The 14,552-nt window shown below is 34.0% G+C and overlaps 1 protein-coding gene across 1 annotated transcript in view; it reads left to right on the top strand.

The window, feature by feature from the left end:
* The window catches only part of LOC115875812 (zinc finger protein AEBP2), a 254,318-nt gene that overhangs the window by 138,976 nt on the left and 100,790 nt on the right, over positions 1 to 14,552 (top strand). The window lies entirely within an intron of this gene.

The raw sequence follows: 14,552 nt of genomic DNA, 5'->3' as shown, positions 1-14,552 counted from the left end.
GCGCGGCGCTACTATGTAACCATATACAGGGTGTCCCAGAAATAAGTGTAAGTATTTTAACTTAACTGGTAGTATAGTTCAACCCAGAAACACACCTATGAGGTTTTTTCTAAATAAATTTTTTTTGAAAATTCGGAATTTTTTTGAAAATATTTTGGAATTTTTTTGCATTTTTTAGTTTTTATTTCAAAAAAAATAGTTTCTTGATAATATGGCAACATAGGTAGTAGATTAAATTTACAAGAAAGAAAATCCAGAAAAGATCCAGTGGTTCTCAAACAAATCTCGAAGTATTGGAAAGAATGTGTAAGAACTAAGAACTATTGACTGTAATAAAACGACGGAAAGCAGCATATTTTGGTCATATTTTTCGAAATAACAAATATAGTTTCCTACAGCTGATCGTTGAGGGAAAGACTGAAGGACGACGAGGCATCGGGCGTAAACGGTTTTCCTGCTTGCGGAATTTGCGCCAGTGGTTTAATATAGAGAGGCAAGTGCAATTATCCGTTTGGCTCAAGACAGGAGGAGGAATTCCAATTGATGGTCGCCAACCTCCGATGAGGAGAAGGCACATGAAAAAGGTTCTCAAAATTTTAGCAAAACACCATTTTTTTTGAAATTTTTCAAAGTAAAATAACTCCGTTATTTTGGACTTATTTGAAAAACGATAAAGAGAAAATATGTTTCTTTTATCGAGATCTACCACCCTTTAAAATACTTGCACTTATTTCTGGGATACCCTGTTTATAACAATACACGTGATGCGTATACGCAAAGTTGCGAACGATGTCAAGAATAGGTACCCAGATTGGCGCCGACTACCGGAAAGCGGGAAACCTGCTTGCACTGTGTTCGCACACTAAGTGATAAAAGAAACATATTTTCTCTGTATTGTTTTTCAAATAAGTCCAAAATAACGGAGTTATTTTACTTTGAAAATTTCCAAAAAAAAAATGATTTTTTGCTAAAATTTTGAGAACCTTCTTCTTCATGTGCCTTTTCCTCATCGGAGCTTGGCGACCATCAATTGGAATTCCTCCCTGTCTTGAGCCAAATGGATAATTGCCCTGGCCTCTCCTATATTAAACCACTGGCGCTGTTTAAGAACCACTGGATCTTTTCTGGATTTTCTTTCTTGTAAATTTAATCTACTACCTATGTTGCCATATTATTAAGAAATTACGTTATTTAAATAAAAACTAAAAAAAATCCAAAAAATTTTTCAAAAAATTCCGATTTTTAAAAAAAAATTATTTAGAAAAAACCTCATAGGCGTGTTTCTGGGGTTGAACTATACTACCAGTTAAGTTAAAATACTTGTACGTATTTCTGGGACACCCTGTATATGGGTACATAGTAGCGCCGCGCCGCTTCGCGCTTATAACCTTGAAAAATTAAAGCGTGTTATCAAATCGGCTTGTTCACAGTGAAAGCAGGTAGGCGCTGTCAACCAGCGTTCATCGGCGTTCTCGCTTTTACCGGAACGAAAATTTATTCATGTCTGTTTTTGCACGCGCCGACGGCGCACAGAGGGTATTAAGAACTAAAAGTTGGCCAAAATTATGTTTTATGATTTTTTTGCTTTTTTGCTAGTAATATTAATTATTAATTAGAGGAGAGGTTGCTAATATGGAACCCCATTTTGTTTTTCCTACACAATATTTTTTCCTCTACTCTGAAACTCTTTCCACCGATCAAATAGGGCCATTCTGTGCAAAACCAAGCAATTGGATGAGGATGCTAGAACAAGAAAGTAATTTGTATATTATAGTCGATATTTGAGCGAGGATGGGTGTTATAGGGTAAAGACTAATTCCTCTAAGAATCTATTTAAATCAATGTTTTTTTTGGCAGTGGCAAATATTGGCAAGATTTTTGTACATATTCCAAAGCTGGAGACTTTAAGCATTGAACGGATACTAATTTCCATGCGGAATATTGCCGAATAGTCTTACACCTTATAAAAATGCCTCTGATTTTTTAAATATAAAACATTATAAAGAAATAGAATAGAAGGAAACGTTTCAAAATAAAAATATGGCATAAAACAGGACTTGCCAGCTGGCTCTGTTATCCATCATGACGCCGGCGCGGCGTTTGAATATGGTTTGGTTAGGTTAGGTTAGTTAATCAGGTAAATTTCCTCTTAATTAACTACTTCCTGAACCCTGCTCGCATCTCCGAAAAAGCCATATAACAATACACGGCATATACGCAAAGTTACGCATCACGTGTATATTGTTATATGGCTTTTTCGGAGATGCGAGATGTGAGCGATATTTGAAGATGTGAGTGGTCAAGAATAGGTCCCCAGAGACGGCGCTGGTTGCCGGAAAGCAGAAACCTGCCTCCACTATGTTCGTACCCTTGCTTAAATATCGCTTTGAAAAAAAAAATACTAAAAGTGAAAATCTTTAGTACTTTTACTTTATTTCCAGTTATTTTTTTATGTATTCCTTTCGCAAATAATCATTCCTGTGTACGTGTGTTATGCCAGTGTTAATATTGACCTTAGATAAACGAAAACATGTAGCAATAATCGTGGTAATCTGTGGGTTCGCAGAATATAGCCATTTCCAAATTTGAACTACACTTGTTTGTTATCTTATCTTCGGTGTATACAGGTAAAAGATTAAGGGTAGAATACAACGTATGTGGAATATACATATATAATTTTTGGAGTGGTACCATGAAGTCAATAAGATGACTATCAGAGAAATAAGTGTGCATAGACAATTATCTTTTATGTATAAAAGGGAGACTAACCATATCTATTCGATACCAATTATACTGTTAGTTACGTAATCGAGGGCGCGATTTTTAAATTCAATGTTGCCAACCATGGACATATTCAGCGCCGGGTTGACTAACTGGCATTTAAATTCCCGCTGGGGATTCAGTTGGTAGCTCTGAGGAAAAAAATGTCAAGTTGCCACATTTATTTATTTATTTCCTGACATCGTTAATTGTTTTGACACTTTAGTTTTGTATTACGAGTTTTTGGTTTACATGAATTGTGTTGTGGTCATTTTAGCTTAAAAATTTTGACTAGCAGACTTTGAAGTCGAACATTGTTCATTTTAGAACCTCTTTTAGTGCGAAGTGTACAAGATACATTAATAGCCATCGCAAAAAGCTCATCGCAACTTCATTAGAATATTTTGAACGGGAAAGCGGTAGTAATGGCCCTTTATGTCCCCTAATCGCTGTTAAGAAGGTGAGTTTAGTTGATGTAAATAATAACTGTTTATATATTTATAATTAATTTATTTTTGTTTCCTAAAATATTTTGATTAAAAGAAAATATGTAAAAGTAGGCAACGCTGTGCCGGTCAAGCATAATCACGTGATTAAAAGTTTATTTGCTATGAACTATATGTTTACTAATTTTCTCTAATTTTCATATATTTTTCGATAAAAACATTAAATTATTTTAATTGCGTTCCTTATTTAACTCAAATGAATCGTGGAATATCAAAATCCGGCGAATATTAGCCGCTTTCTCTTCCTAGATCATGTATAGTCGAAAAACTGAGGAAATTTAAACCAGAATACTGGTTTGCGACAGTCATAAAGCTGACAAATGAGGTGTGTCGAGAGGAAACACATGGCCAAAGTGTTTTTTCCTGCGGATATGGTAGATATTCTCGGACGAACAACGCCAGCGCGTAAAAGTTTTGTTTAATTTCTGTCGCGGTTTATTATATTTTTCCGGAACGCCTTTTGGGATCCACCACGTGATAACAATTTTTGTATTATAAAGTCTAAAATTTATAGTCCAGATACATAGCACATATCGTCGAAATGTCGGTAAATGTTCTATCCTTTTTAATATTTCTATAATTAATACATAGATAAATGAAACAAGTTTAGATTGGAAAGTGCCCATACGGACATTGTAAATACTATTTGGCGTTATTCTTGCAACGGTCGCGACCCAAAGCTTTTGAAAATTTCGGAGCGGTTCGGCTTTTTCCGGAATTATATCGCCAAATATTATTTATTCAAATTTATTATTTTCTTTTAATTTTATAAATAAAATACAGTGTGTTGCTTACAAGAAACTTTATTTTATATAAGGACATGTATGAAATACCTATATGAAACATTGGAAACCGACGTTATGCCACGATCCACGATGGTTTTTGCAGTTCACAGTTCACAGCACAGCTTTTTAAGTTTTTAATGCCACTTTTTCACAATTATCACGAGTTTGAGTAAATTAAACTCACAAGGTAGCAATAATTACTTTAAAAATGGACGGTTTAAACACTTTTCGGAATTTTTTTCAATGAGACCGGTTTATATTTTGAAAGATTCTGACTTTGACAAGCGAAAATTAAGTATTTCTGTTTTTGTTTGCAGTTGTTCTTAGCAACCGCTATAGCAGCGCCACATCGCGTACAACGGTCGCGACCCAAAACAATTTCGCGACCCAAAATTTTGACGGGCATTCCAATCTAAATTTATTTCCTTTATTTATGAATTAATATTAATTTTTGAGAAGTTCTGTCAATTTTTATTCACTGTCATTTAGAGTTTGATATCACCACAGATTAGGTATCCTATAAGTATGCAGATAAAAATCTTGTCCCTAATTCGTGGTACGAAAATTGTTTTTTATGACGATGTGCAAACGAGTCAAATTTCCTGTGCGCAAAAATAAACTCGCGTAAAATAACAATAAACAGCGTAATAGAGAGATATCGCTAAACCGAATAGCGTGCATGGACGTTAATAAGGCCAGGTGTTATTTCCTTTACGTGAGGTGGTATTAACTCTCTTCATTTATAGTTATCGGATCGGAAAGAATTCTGATCGCGTCGCGTCCGCTATTTAAACTTAATCTAACTTTGAATTTAAAACTTTGAAATTGTTTTGTTTACTAGGTATTTTAAACTAAAGGGCTAAAGTGCTTATTTCCAGTGCTTTATTGTTCAACGTCTGCCAATGGGTTTAGGGCAACAAGCAACAAATTCTCTTAGAAGGGCTAAGTCGTCATCTGCTGTAAATCTAAGACCCTTTATAGGTTCTTTAGTATTGGAAGAGGTGGAATCCATATTTTGGGCCATATTTATTTAATTAGAACTAATCCCAGCTACTTAAATATCAAATTACCTAATAAAACTAAAGCAATAATTCAAAACAATTCAAACATAACCTAAAATAAAAGATCTCGCCGGCCGGCTCCGGTTGACAAATACCCGCACATGCCCATTTAAGCAATTTTTAAATGTTATCAGAGGTTATTTAGAAAGAGCGCTTGGTGTAATTGATCCGCAAATTACGTCAGGCGGTAACGTTATTAGCGGGTGTTGCGTTAAAAATTGACTCGCGCATATCGTAACCATGATAAGGTACGTGTAAATACTGGATGACGCTATTCGGTTTTCCGATATCTCTCTAATAACTGTGCCGATTAGGCGCTGTGCACAATTTTAGAGGCCATAAGTGGGCGTGCTATGTGCGCAAACTAGTCACCTAACTAGTGCCCGATTCCGAAAATTGGAACCACGAAAAACAATAAAGAAAAAATAAAGATTATAATCTGTATAATCTGTGATATCACCAAAATTATCATCAATTGTCATTCCCCAGCCGTCTTTGACTTCATTTTTTTCTATCGTGTGGTATAATTATGGTATTATGGGGTTTATTTGAAGTGCATTTATTTTAAATACAGTATGTCCCCGGATTATCTTTACAAGAGGAAACACTTTTTTATTTGACATTTTGAGAAAAATACTTTATTTATAAAAGAAATTACTTATTCTAAAATGGTTAATCCCGTTTATACTTTTCCAACTTTCCATACTGTTTTAGAGAAAATTACAAAAAAAATGAAAATATGGTTGAATTTTTTACTTGAAAGCCAATTGCTTTTTTGCTTGAAAGTAATACAATTTGGATTTCAATCTTTTTCGATTCTACATTTTCCGATAACTATTATCACCCTTTCCGTAGCATAAGAACTATAAATAAATGTTGTGCTTCTTTAACATTTTAAAACAACAACAAATATGACTTTAATTAAAATTCTATCAATAACAATCTATCAAAGAATGACAACGAAATTATGTTACCATAGAAACGCCTTTTGATTTTTAGGAAATTCAACCACACCTTCATGTTTTTTGTAATTTTCTTTAAAACGGTATGGAAATTTGGAAAAGTATAAACGGGATTAAACCATGTTAGAACAAGCAAAACTTTTTATGAAGAATACGTTTTTCTCAAAATGTCAATAATAAAAATGTTTTTCCTTTTCTAAAAACAATGTAGGTATTAAAGAAATAAATATAAAGACAATATGAACTGAGATAGTGGTCCCATGCCTTTTAGTTTTCTGTGCCTTTTGCCATAGTATAATTTACTCACCTTACTTCTTTTGTCACGAGTGATATCAATTGATTAATTACATATATATTTATGTAATCACTATACTTGTGAATAATGGTTTAATTTTAATCATCTACTAATAATACCAACATGGTTAGCTTTTCGCTAATATTCACAATTTTACCCCTCCAATGTTCACAATAAAGTGTATGGCGCGTTGTGCGGAACTAGTGTTTTATTTTGTTGTTCTTTTAAAGGTTTCGACTTCAACTGTATCGGCAAAAAATCTGTATAATCAGTAATAACACACGTAGAACTATATCAAAAATAGTTTTTTCAGTGAAGTCGTTAGTATAATTTCGTTTCTAAAAACTCGCAATTATAATAGTGATGGTTTTTTCCATCTAATTTTAAACGTCATTCGAATAATTCATATGATCTAATTATCGCATCATTGTCGTTTACACACTCACTTTTCATTGAAATGTACCATGAGTAAGTAAACACGAACGCGTTTAGTTCTGTGAAATCGAATATATGTTTTATATATATTTTTTTTATTTCTTAAAACAGAAGCTATAAGTTGGATTTTTTCATAATATACAGGGCGGGCGAGTCTTAAATAAGTACAAATATTTTCAGAGCTGGTAGATCTCGATAAAAGAAACAATATTTTCTTTTTAACGTTTTTCAAATAATCCAAAATAACCCAGATTGAAAATTAAAAAAAAATATTTGTAAAAATTTTTGAGGCCCATCGATTTTTTTCTGGATTTGCTTCCTTTTTAGTGCCGTAACCATGGTAATGAGATGAGAGATTAAAAAATTATACCGTGGAAAAATTTGCAGTGAACAGGTACAGTGGTGGACATAAGTATGGAAATATTTTTTTTCCTAAAATATTTTGTGTAACTTTCTTTTTAAACTAATTTAAAATATATTAAATGAAACAACGTTTTGTAATTTATGGATATTTAGTTTTAATTTTCAAAAATAATTTCTTATTTTTCTTTTACTAAAAAACATAAAAATTACTATGGACAAAAGTATGGAAAGATAATTTTATAAAGAAACAAATCCTAAAATCTAATATTTAGTTGCGTAACCTTTGGCCTGAAGGACTGCTTTACATCTTCTTGGCATGGAATCCACAAGGTTTTGACAAATTTCCAAAGGAATGTTCTGCCATTCATCTTGGAGTATCTCCCACAAATCTGTCGCATTGTGAATAGCCCTTAATCGAATTTTTCTTTCGAAAGACTCCCAAAGGTGTTCAATTGGGTTTAAGTCTGGCGACTGAGAAGGCCATTCTAAAACATCCACGTTTGCCTCCAAAAACCAATTTTTTACCAATCGTGAGGCGTGTTTGGGATCATTGTCCTGCTGGAATCTCCATATTAGGGGCATCTCTTCTTCGGCAAATGGTAACATGTTATTTTGCAGAATGTCCCTTTACATAAAGCGATCCATTTTTCCCTCTATCTTTACTAGCAGACCAACCCCAGCTCATGAAAAGCACCCCCAGATCATAACACTACCACCACCATGCTTTACTGTTGGCTTCAGGTACTTTGCATCATATCTATTACCTACTGGCCTTCTCACAAATGATCTACCATCAGAACCAAATATTTTAAATTCACTCTCATCACTCCAAAGCACTGTGTTCCAATTTTGAGATGTCCAATTTAAATGGTTTTGAGCAAACCGAATTCTGTTCTTCCGATTTCTTTTTGAGAGCAAAGGTTTTTAACGGCCACTCTTCCCAGAAGTCCTACCTCACACAAGCCTCGTCTCACGGTGCGATCAGTAACATTGATATTGAAATTGTCACATATTTCCTCTTTTATTTGCCGGGAAGATTTGTGTGGGTCTGCTAGAGAAATCTTTTTAATGGATTTTTCTATAAAAGGGGTGGTTTTTCGGGGACGCCCCGATTTTGGCCGGTTAGTTGTAGCTCCCAATGTTCGGTACTTTTTTAAAATTCTCGAAACTGCTCCTTCTGAAATCATTAATGATTTGGCAATTGTACACTGTTTAACACCTCTATTTTTAACTCTATCACTCTGTTGCATAAGTCCTCAGACAAATACTTATTTTTACCCATTTTTAACAATATGTTCCTTGCAATAAAATCAAACTAAACAAATCGATCACAACAGCAAAAATATGAACAAGAAAAAAGCTTTCCATACTTTTGTCCGAAGTGTAAACAAAATATGTTGATAAAAATAAACAATGTAGTTAGAATAAAAAATTATCTTGTGAATATTTGATACATTTATGCGGTTGTTAGCATACGAAAATATTTAAGCTGTATTATTTGTTTGAGCGAGATAAAATAGGAAATAAAAAATCTTTCCATACTTTTGTCCGCCACTGTAGTTCTAAAAAGTTTTCGAAAATATACAGGACATTTTAAAATAAAATGCACGATTTTCGATATCTTTTTTTGGCGAAAAAGCCTTATAGATGTGTTTCTGGGGTTGAAATATACCACCACTAAAAATATTTGCACTTATTTAAGACTCGCCCTGTATATCACCATACATCTGTGTTAGTATAGAAAAACCCAGACTATTTTCAAGAAATTAATGAAATTAGTAATAATTATCATATTTTTTGAAATTATCAATAATAAAATATAATACAATGCAGGGGCGTATGCAGGAATTTATTTTAGGGAGGGGGGCCAAATCGAAAATGTAATATATAATTGGCTTTTTAGGCGCAATTTTTAACCCAAAAGCCTAATATTTAACACATTTTACAGTTTTTAGGGGGGGGGCGGAGCCCCATGGGTATCCGTCGCTGATCCAATGTGCCGATGTGAAATTTTATTTAGAATTGCTTGGAAATTTTACAGAATACTCTCAAATTGATGTGTTATTCATTTCTTTTTAATATCAATTAGCGACAATATTTAACTAATTGCGTGCTAAAATAAAATGACGACTCAATTTTGTCTGAGATTGGCGAAAATGGATATCTTTTTCAGTTAAAAAACTATTTTATTCGCAACCACATATTACAAAAAATTGTAATGTTTCTTCAGCCTTTTCTGCAAGTTCTAGCAAGGTTCTAATGCTAAAATAGTCTTGGTTATTATGACTTTCTAACAGTATTTTGGATTTCTTTGTTGTCATGACAAAAAATATTAAATATTATGACAAAGCCACCATTTCAATATTATTTTAATGCGATCAACATGAACTGTAACCTGGACGGCGTGAAATACATAGCGAAAATTTCTGAGTTCTGCCGTAGACAGCGCTGTGGTCGGAATTTTTTGATATCGACTGAAATGCACCAAGCCTATAGAGACTAATGAAACAATTTCTCTTTTGAGTTTCAGCAATTTACTGTTTGAGAATTGTTGTATTTTTCAAATATATTTTTATATACCGGGTGCGTCTCAAAAGTGGCTCACCCCTATAACTTTTTTATTTTTTCAGTTAAAAAACCGAGATTTGGTATGTTAGTATATGACATAAATTAGGATTGAGTATTCACTTGTTTTTAGTCACTTCCTGTTTCACCGGAAATGACTACAATCTTTGATTTTTAAATGGCGCCCTTGGTATTTTTTACTTTATTCAATAGAGAATGACATTCTGAATAGAATGACTTATCATATGTCAATTTTGACATTTTTTCATATGGTTCCTTGAAATTATACCTTGCGGTTAGTAACGAAAATTTGACTCGAAATACCAAGTGTGTGGTATCAAATTATTCGTAAAAAAATGCTTTTTCCAAATATGCTAATGCGCCACCCTCGTTCTATTTGAAAAAATTGAGATATGATTAAAAATACGATTTGAGCATTTTCTAACTGGCCAGGACAAGACACTAAAAACATTAGACGATCCAATCTATTTTTCCAAGGCTCCTTGGTTAAGAATTAGTGTTTTTAACATAACCATGGCACTCTAGATTGACATTTAAAATACGATTTTTTATTAAGCGAAAATGTCAAAAGTTGACATATGATATGTCATTTTATTCAGAATGTAATTTTCTTTCGAATAAAGTAAAAAAATGCCGAGGGTCCATTTAAACATCAAAAGTTGTAGTCATTTCCAGTGAAACAGGAAGTGACCAAGAACAATTGAATACGTCAATCAATCCTAATTTATGTCATATACTAATATACCAAATCTCGTTTTTTTATCTAAAAAAATTAAAAAGTTATAGGGGTGAGCAACTTTTGAGACGCACGATGTCTCATTGTAACATTATTCGCATACGCTTAATCATACGCAAACTGATTTCGAGTATGTAACTTTTATTTTTGGAAAAACCATCTTGACCTTACTTTACTATCACCCAAACCGCATGTGATACCGACAGGAAAAAATACTAGTGGTTACGCTGATACACGCTTTAATAATAAACAATTTTGATAGGAGGCATTAGATATTATTGAAATATAGAGTAGTATATTATGTATATTTCATGCGCTTGGAAAAATACTTGCTCTTCTTTCTTTCTTCAGTACATCTTAACTTACTGAGCATAATATGGAATGTAAACGAAAATCGGCACCCAAAGCCAGACCTTTCCGAGTCTGTATAGTCAATGTCAGTAATAAAGAACACACCTCTCAGTGACCATCTTCACAGAGAGCCAAGAAGCGCTAAAAGCTGTAGAGATCAATTCTAGACTACTGTGGGCTAATGCGCATGCTCTAGATAAATTGGGTGAGCATAGAAATGTTACTTTAGCTTGGATATCATGGCACAAGGATCACAAGGGTAGCGACAATGCAGATGAAATGGCCAAACCAGTATCGTCAATGCCATTCATAGGCCCAGAACTTTTTTGCTGCGTTGTTTGCAGACTGTGACTGCTTTTGAGTAATCAGGGAATGACCACAAAACAGTGGATGGTCAACAAATCTATAGAATGATAGAGAAATTCACCAGGGTAGAAACAAGCGAAAAAGTTCATAGTAGAACATTCGTCAGAATTCAGAACAGACCTGATAACCAAAGACAGAAAGACAGTCAAAGCTGTAGTGCGTTTACTAACAGGGCGTTGCAAGCTGAATAGGCATCTGAAGCCTGAAGCTAATGGGAGGTGAAGTGGGTGCCGGGCCACAGTGGCATTCAAGGCAACGAAACAGCCAATGAGCTAGTTAGGCAAGGATTATCGGCATCCTATCCTGGTCCAGAGCTGGTACTGGGAATACCCAAATGTATGGCTCGTAGTGCACTAAAACTCTGGACCAGGGAAAAAAGAGAATGTCCACTGGAGAAACAGACAGAAGCATATGCATAGCAAGGCCTTTATCCAAGGACCTAGCTCTAAAACCACGAAAGAACTGCTAGTGATGATATATGGCTGTCAAGTGTTACCTGAACAAGCTCAACTTGTCTTTTGTGCAACAAGTCTTTGCTACAGACTCAGCACATAATATCTCACTGCGAGGCACTGGATCGCAAGCGACACTTTTTATTTGGGAAAGTTAGTCTAGAACCGGAGGAACTATGCTTCCATCCGATCAATTACCTGCATAAGTTGGTGCAGGGTACAGGAATAAGAGAATGGGTGCAGACGTAGAAAGAAGACAACTACAATAGGCTTCACAGGTCGCAGTGTTTCCGAGAGAAAACGGTTCCTTGTTATTGGAAAAAAAGCTAATGGGATTGGCAGACGAATGAAGAAACGACAGAACACATTTTATTTATTATCTATGTACTAAGCAATGATAGACCATTGACAAAGAGCTATATGGAGGGTTCAGTTTCCAGAGCTATACCAGAGTTCAGTTGCTACACATTTGAAAATCATAGGACAGGAGATAAGTAAGGATCAGGAGAGGACCACAATAGATCTGAAAAGGCCGCAGTGCAATAGGTCGATATCGACCTCAAAAATCTAATACAATTCTTTTTCCATTTCTCTCTCTCATTTCGCTCAATCATGTTTTGTCCAAAATTTAAAAATAAATTTATTTACCCACTAAAAACGATAGGGCGCACCTTTATTTATAAAAACTCTGAAGCCAAATTGATAAAATAAATTTGTGGATAAGTTCGACGACCTTTTTAAAATAAGATCGAAAGCGTCGCGCGACGAGAGATTTGAAAAATTCATGGACAATCGTCGCAGCGATTAGTTGAAAATACGCCTGTACATAGTAATAGGTTTGAAATTACCTTATACATTAAAAATTCAAGCCTCAAAACCAACGGGTAATAATTATGGGGCTCTATTATTTTTATTCTGAGTATTTATGATAATTTTTTATCAATTACACAATATCTAAATTATATGAAATTTCATAAATAAGTACACTGGTCAATAACAACATGGGTAGTAGATTAAATTTAAGTGAAAGAAACCCTAGAAAAAATCCAGTGGTTCTCAAAATTTAAGCAAAAAGTAATGTTTTTTTTTAATTTTCAAAGTATTTTTTTAGTATAATAACTCGGTTATTTGGGACTGATTTGAAAAATTGGTAGAATGTAGAATAAGTGAGAGGGGGGTTAATCACTGCGACATTAAAGATCTACTGTGCCCCTTTTGCTTGAGCTATAACTCATCACATAGTCTATAATCCATCATGCATTTTTCTGTTGTAGGGGGACAGGGTATTTCCCATTCCCATCCTCCTCTGACAACATACTACCACACCTTTTCACGGTTGGAAATCGGCCTTCCGGGCCCTTCACAGTCGAGGAGCTTGCCTCCGGCTGAAGTACCCGTGAGGTGGAGGCTGTAGGATCTATCTCCATTTTCTCCACCTCTTTAACTTGGTCTCTTCTTAAACCTGATACCGGTGTTGTCCCGTATCTATAATAGAGGATATATCCTTCTTTCTCTATTGCCTCCTTGGATTTGAGGTCAATTCCTATTGTGAGGACCTGACCATGTCCCTCCTCCCTCGAGTTGATGACTCGCCAACTCGATGTCCGTTGGAGTTCTGGGCCTGGATAAGACTCAGCAGGTAGGTGGTGTGCCCTTTGCCCTTTGGCAGAAAGACCGTGATGGCTACCCCTTTTAGGAAAAACGATAAAGGGAAAATATATTTCTTTTATCAAGATTGACCAGCCTTGAAGATATTTGCACTTATTTAAAACTCAACCTGTATACTGAAAAAAATATTTTTAAAACGTGAAATAATGTCCTTGGCTAAAAATATTTTGAAAATATCAGTGTATTTTTTAAAAGAAATAAGTAGAAATCCCCAACAACGAACTTGATATTGTGTAAAATTTTCAACTAAAAGTAAACAAAAGTCGGAAAGAATATGGAGAGAAGAAAGGAAATAATGTAATTTATCCCGTATAAAATACCAATAAAAACTAAATCGGATACTTGGAAAACTTCAATAAAACAAAGAAATATATCAATCTTTATAGCTGTTCATAAGTATATAAATAAAACATCGATAACAATCTGAAAAAAGGTTTGAATTTTATCACGGGGTTATATTAGGGTTGTATAAAATATATCGATATATTTTTCGATATATGTATATATATATCGATAGTTTTACAATTGGTAATAATTATTTGAGCCTAGGGAAACTAGGTAAACTAAGGACGTATTTTGGTATGTTTGCTACTCAGCCTTATTATAATTACATATTCAATATTTAATTAATTTTATAGTCTACCGGGTGTTCCTCAAAAGTCGCTCACCCTTATAACTTTTTTTATTTTTTCAGATAAATAATTGAGATCTGGTATTCAATTGTTTTCGCTCAATTCCTGTTTCACCGGAAATGACTACAACTTTTGATTTTTAAATTATATTTCTGATATTTTTTTTGCTTTATTTGATAGAAAATGACACTCATAATGACTTATGTCAACTTTAGTCATTTTCAATAAATAAAAATAGCAATTTAAATTTCAATCAAGAGTGTCATGACCATAAATGTAACGACATTTTGACTCGAAATACCAAGTGTGTAGTACCAGATTATTCGTAAAAAATGCTTTTTCCAAATATGCTAATAAGCCACCCTCATTCCATTTAAAAAAATTGACATATGTTTAAAAGAACGGTTTGCATTTTTTAACTGCCCAGGACAAGACACAAAAAACATTAGACGATCAAATCTATTTTTCAAGGCTTCTTGAAAATGTCAAAAGTTGACAATATGATATGCCATTCTATTCAGAATATCATTTATACCGAGGGTGCCATTTAAAAATCGAAAGTTATAGTAATTTCCGGTAAAACAGGAAGTGACC

The sequence above is a fragment of the Sitophilus oryzae genome, unplaced genomic scaffold (genome assembly GCF_002938485.1).
Source record: "Sitophilus oryzae breed Bouriz unplaced genomic scaffold, Soryzae_2.0 scaffold_1396_pilon_pilon, whole genome shotgun sequence".
Taxonomy (NCBI): domain Eukaryota; kingdom Metazoa; phylum Arthropoda; class Insecta; order Coleoptera; family Curculionidae; genus Sitophilus; species Sitophilus oryzae.
The sequence above is the reverse complement of the archived record's forward strand: the minus strand, read 5'-3'. Positions and strand labels throughout refer to the sequence as shown.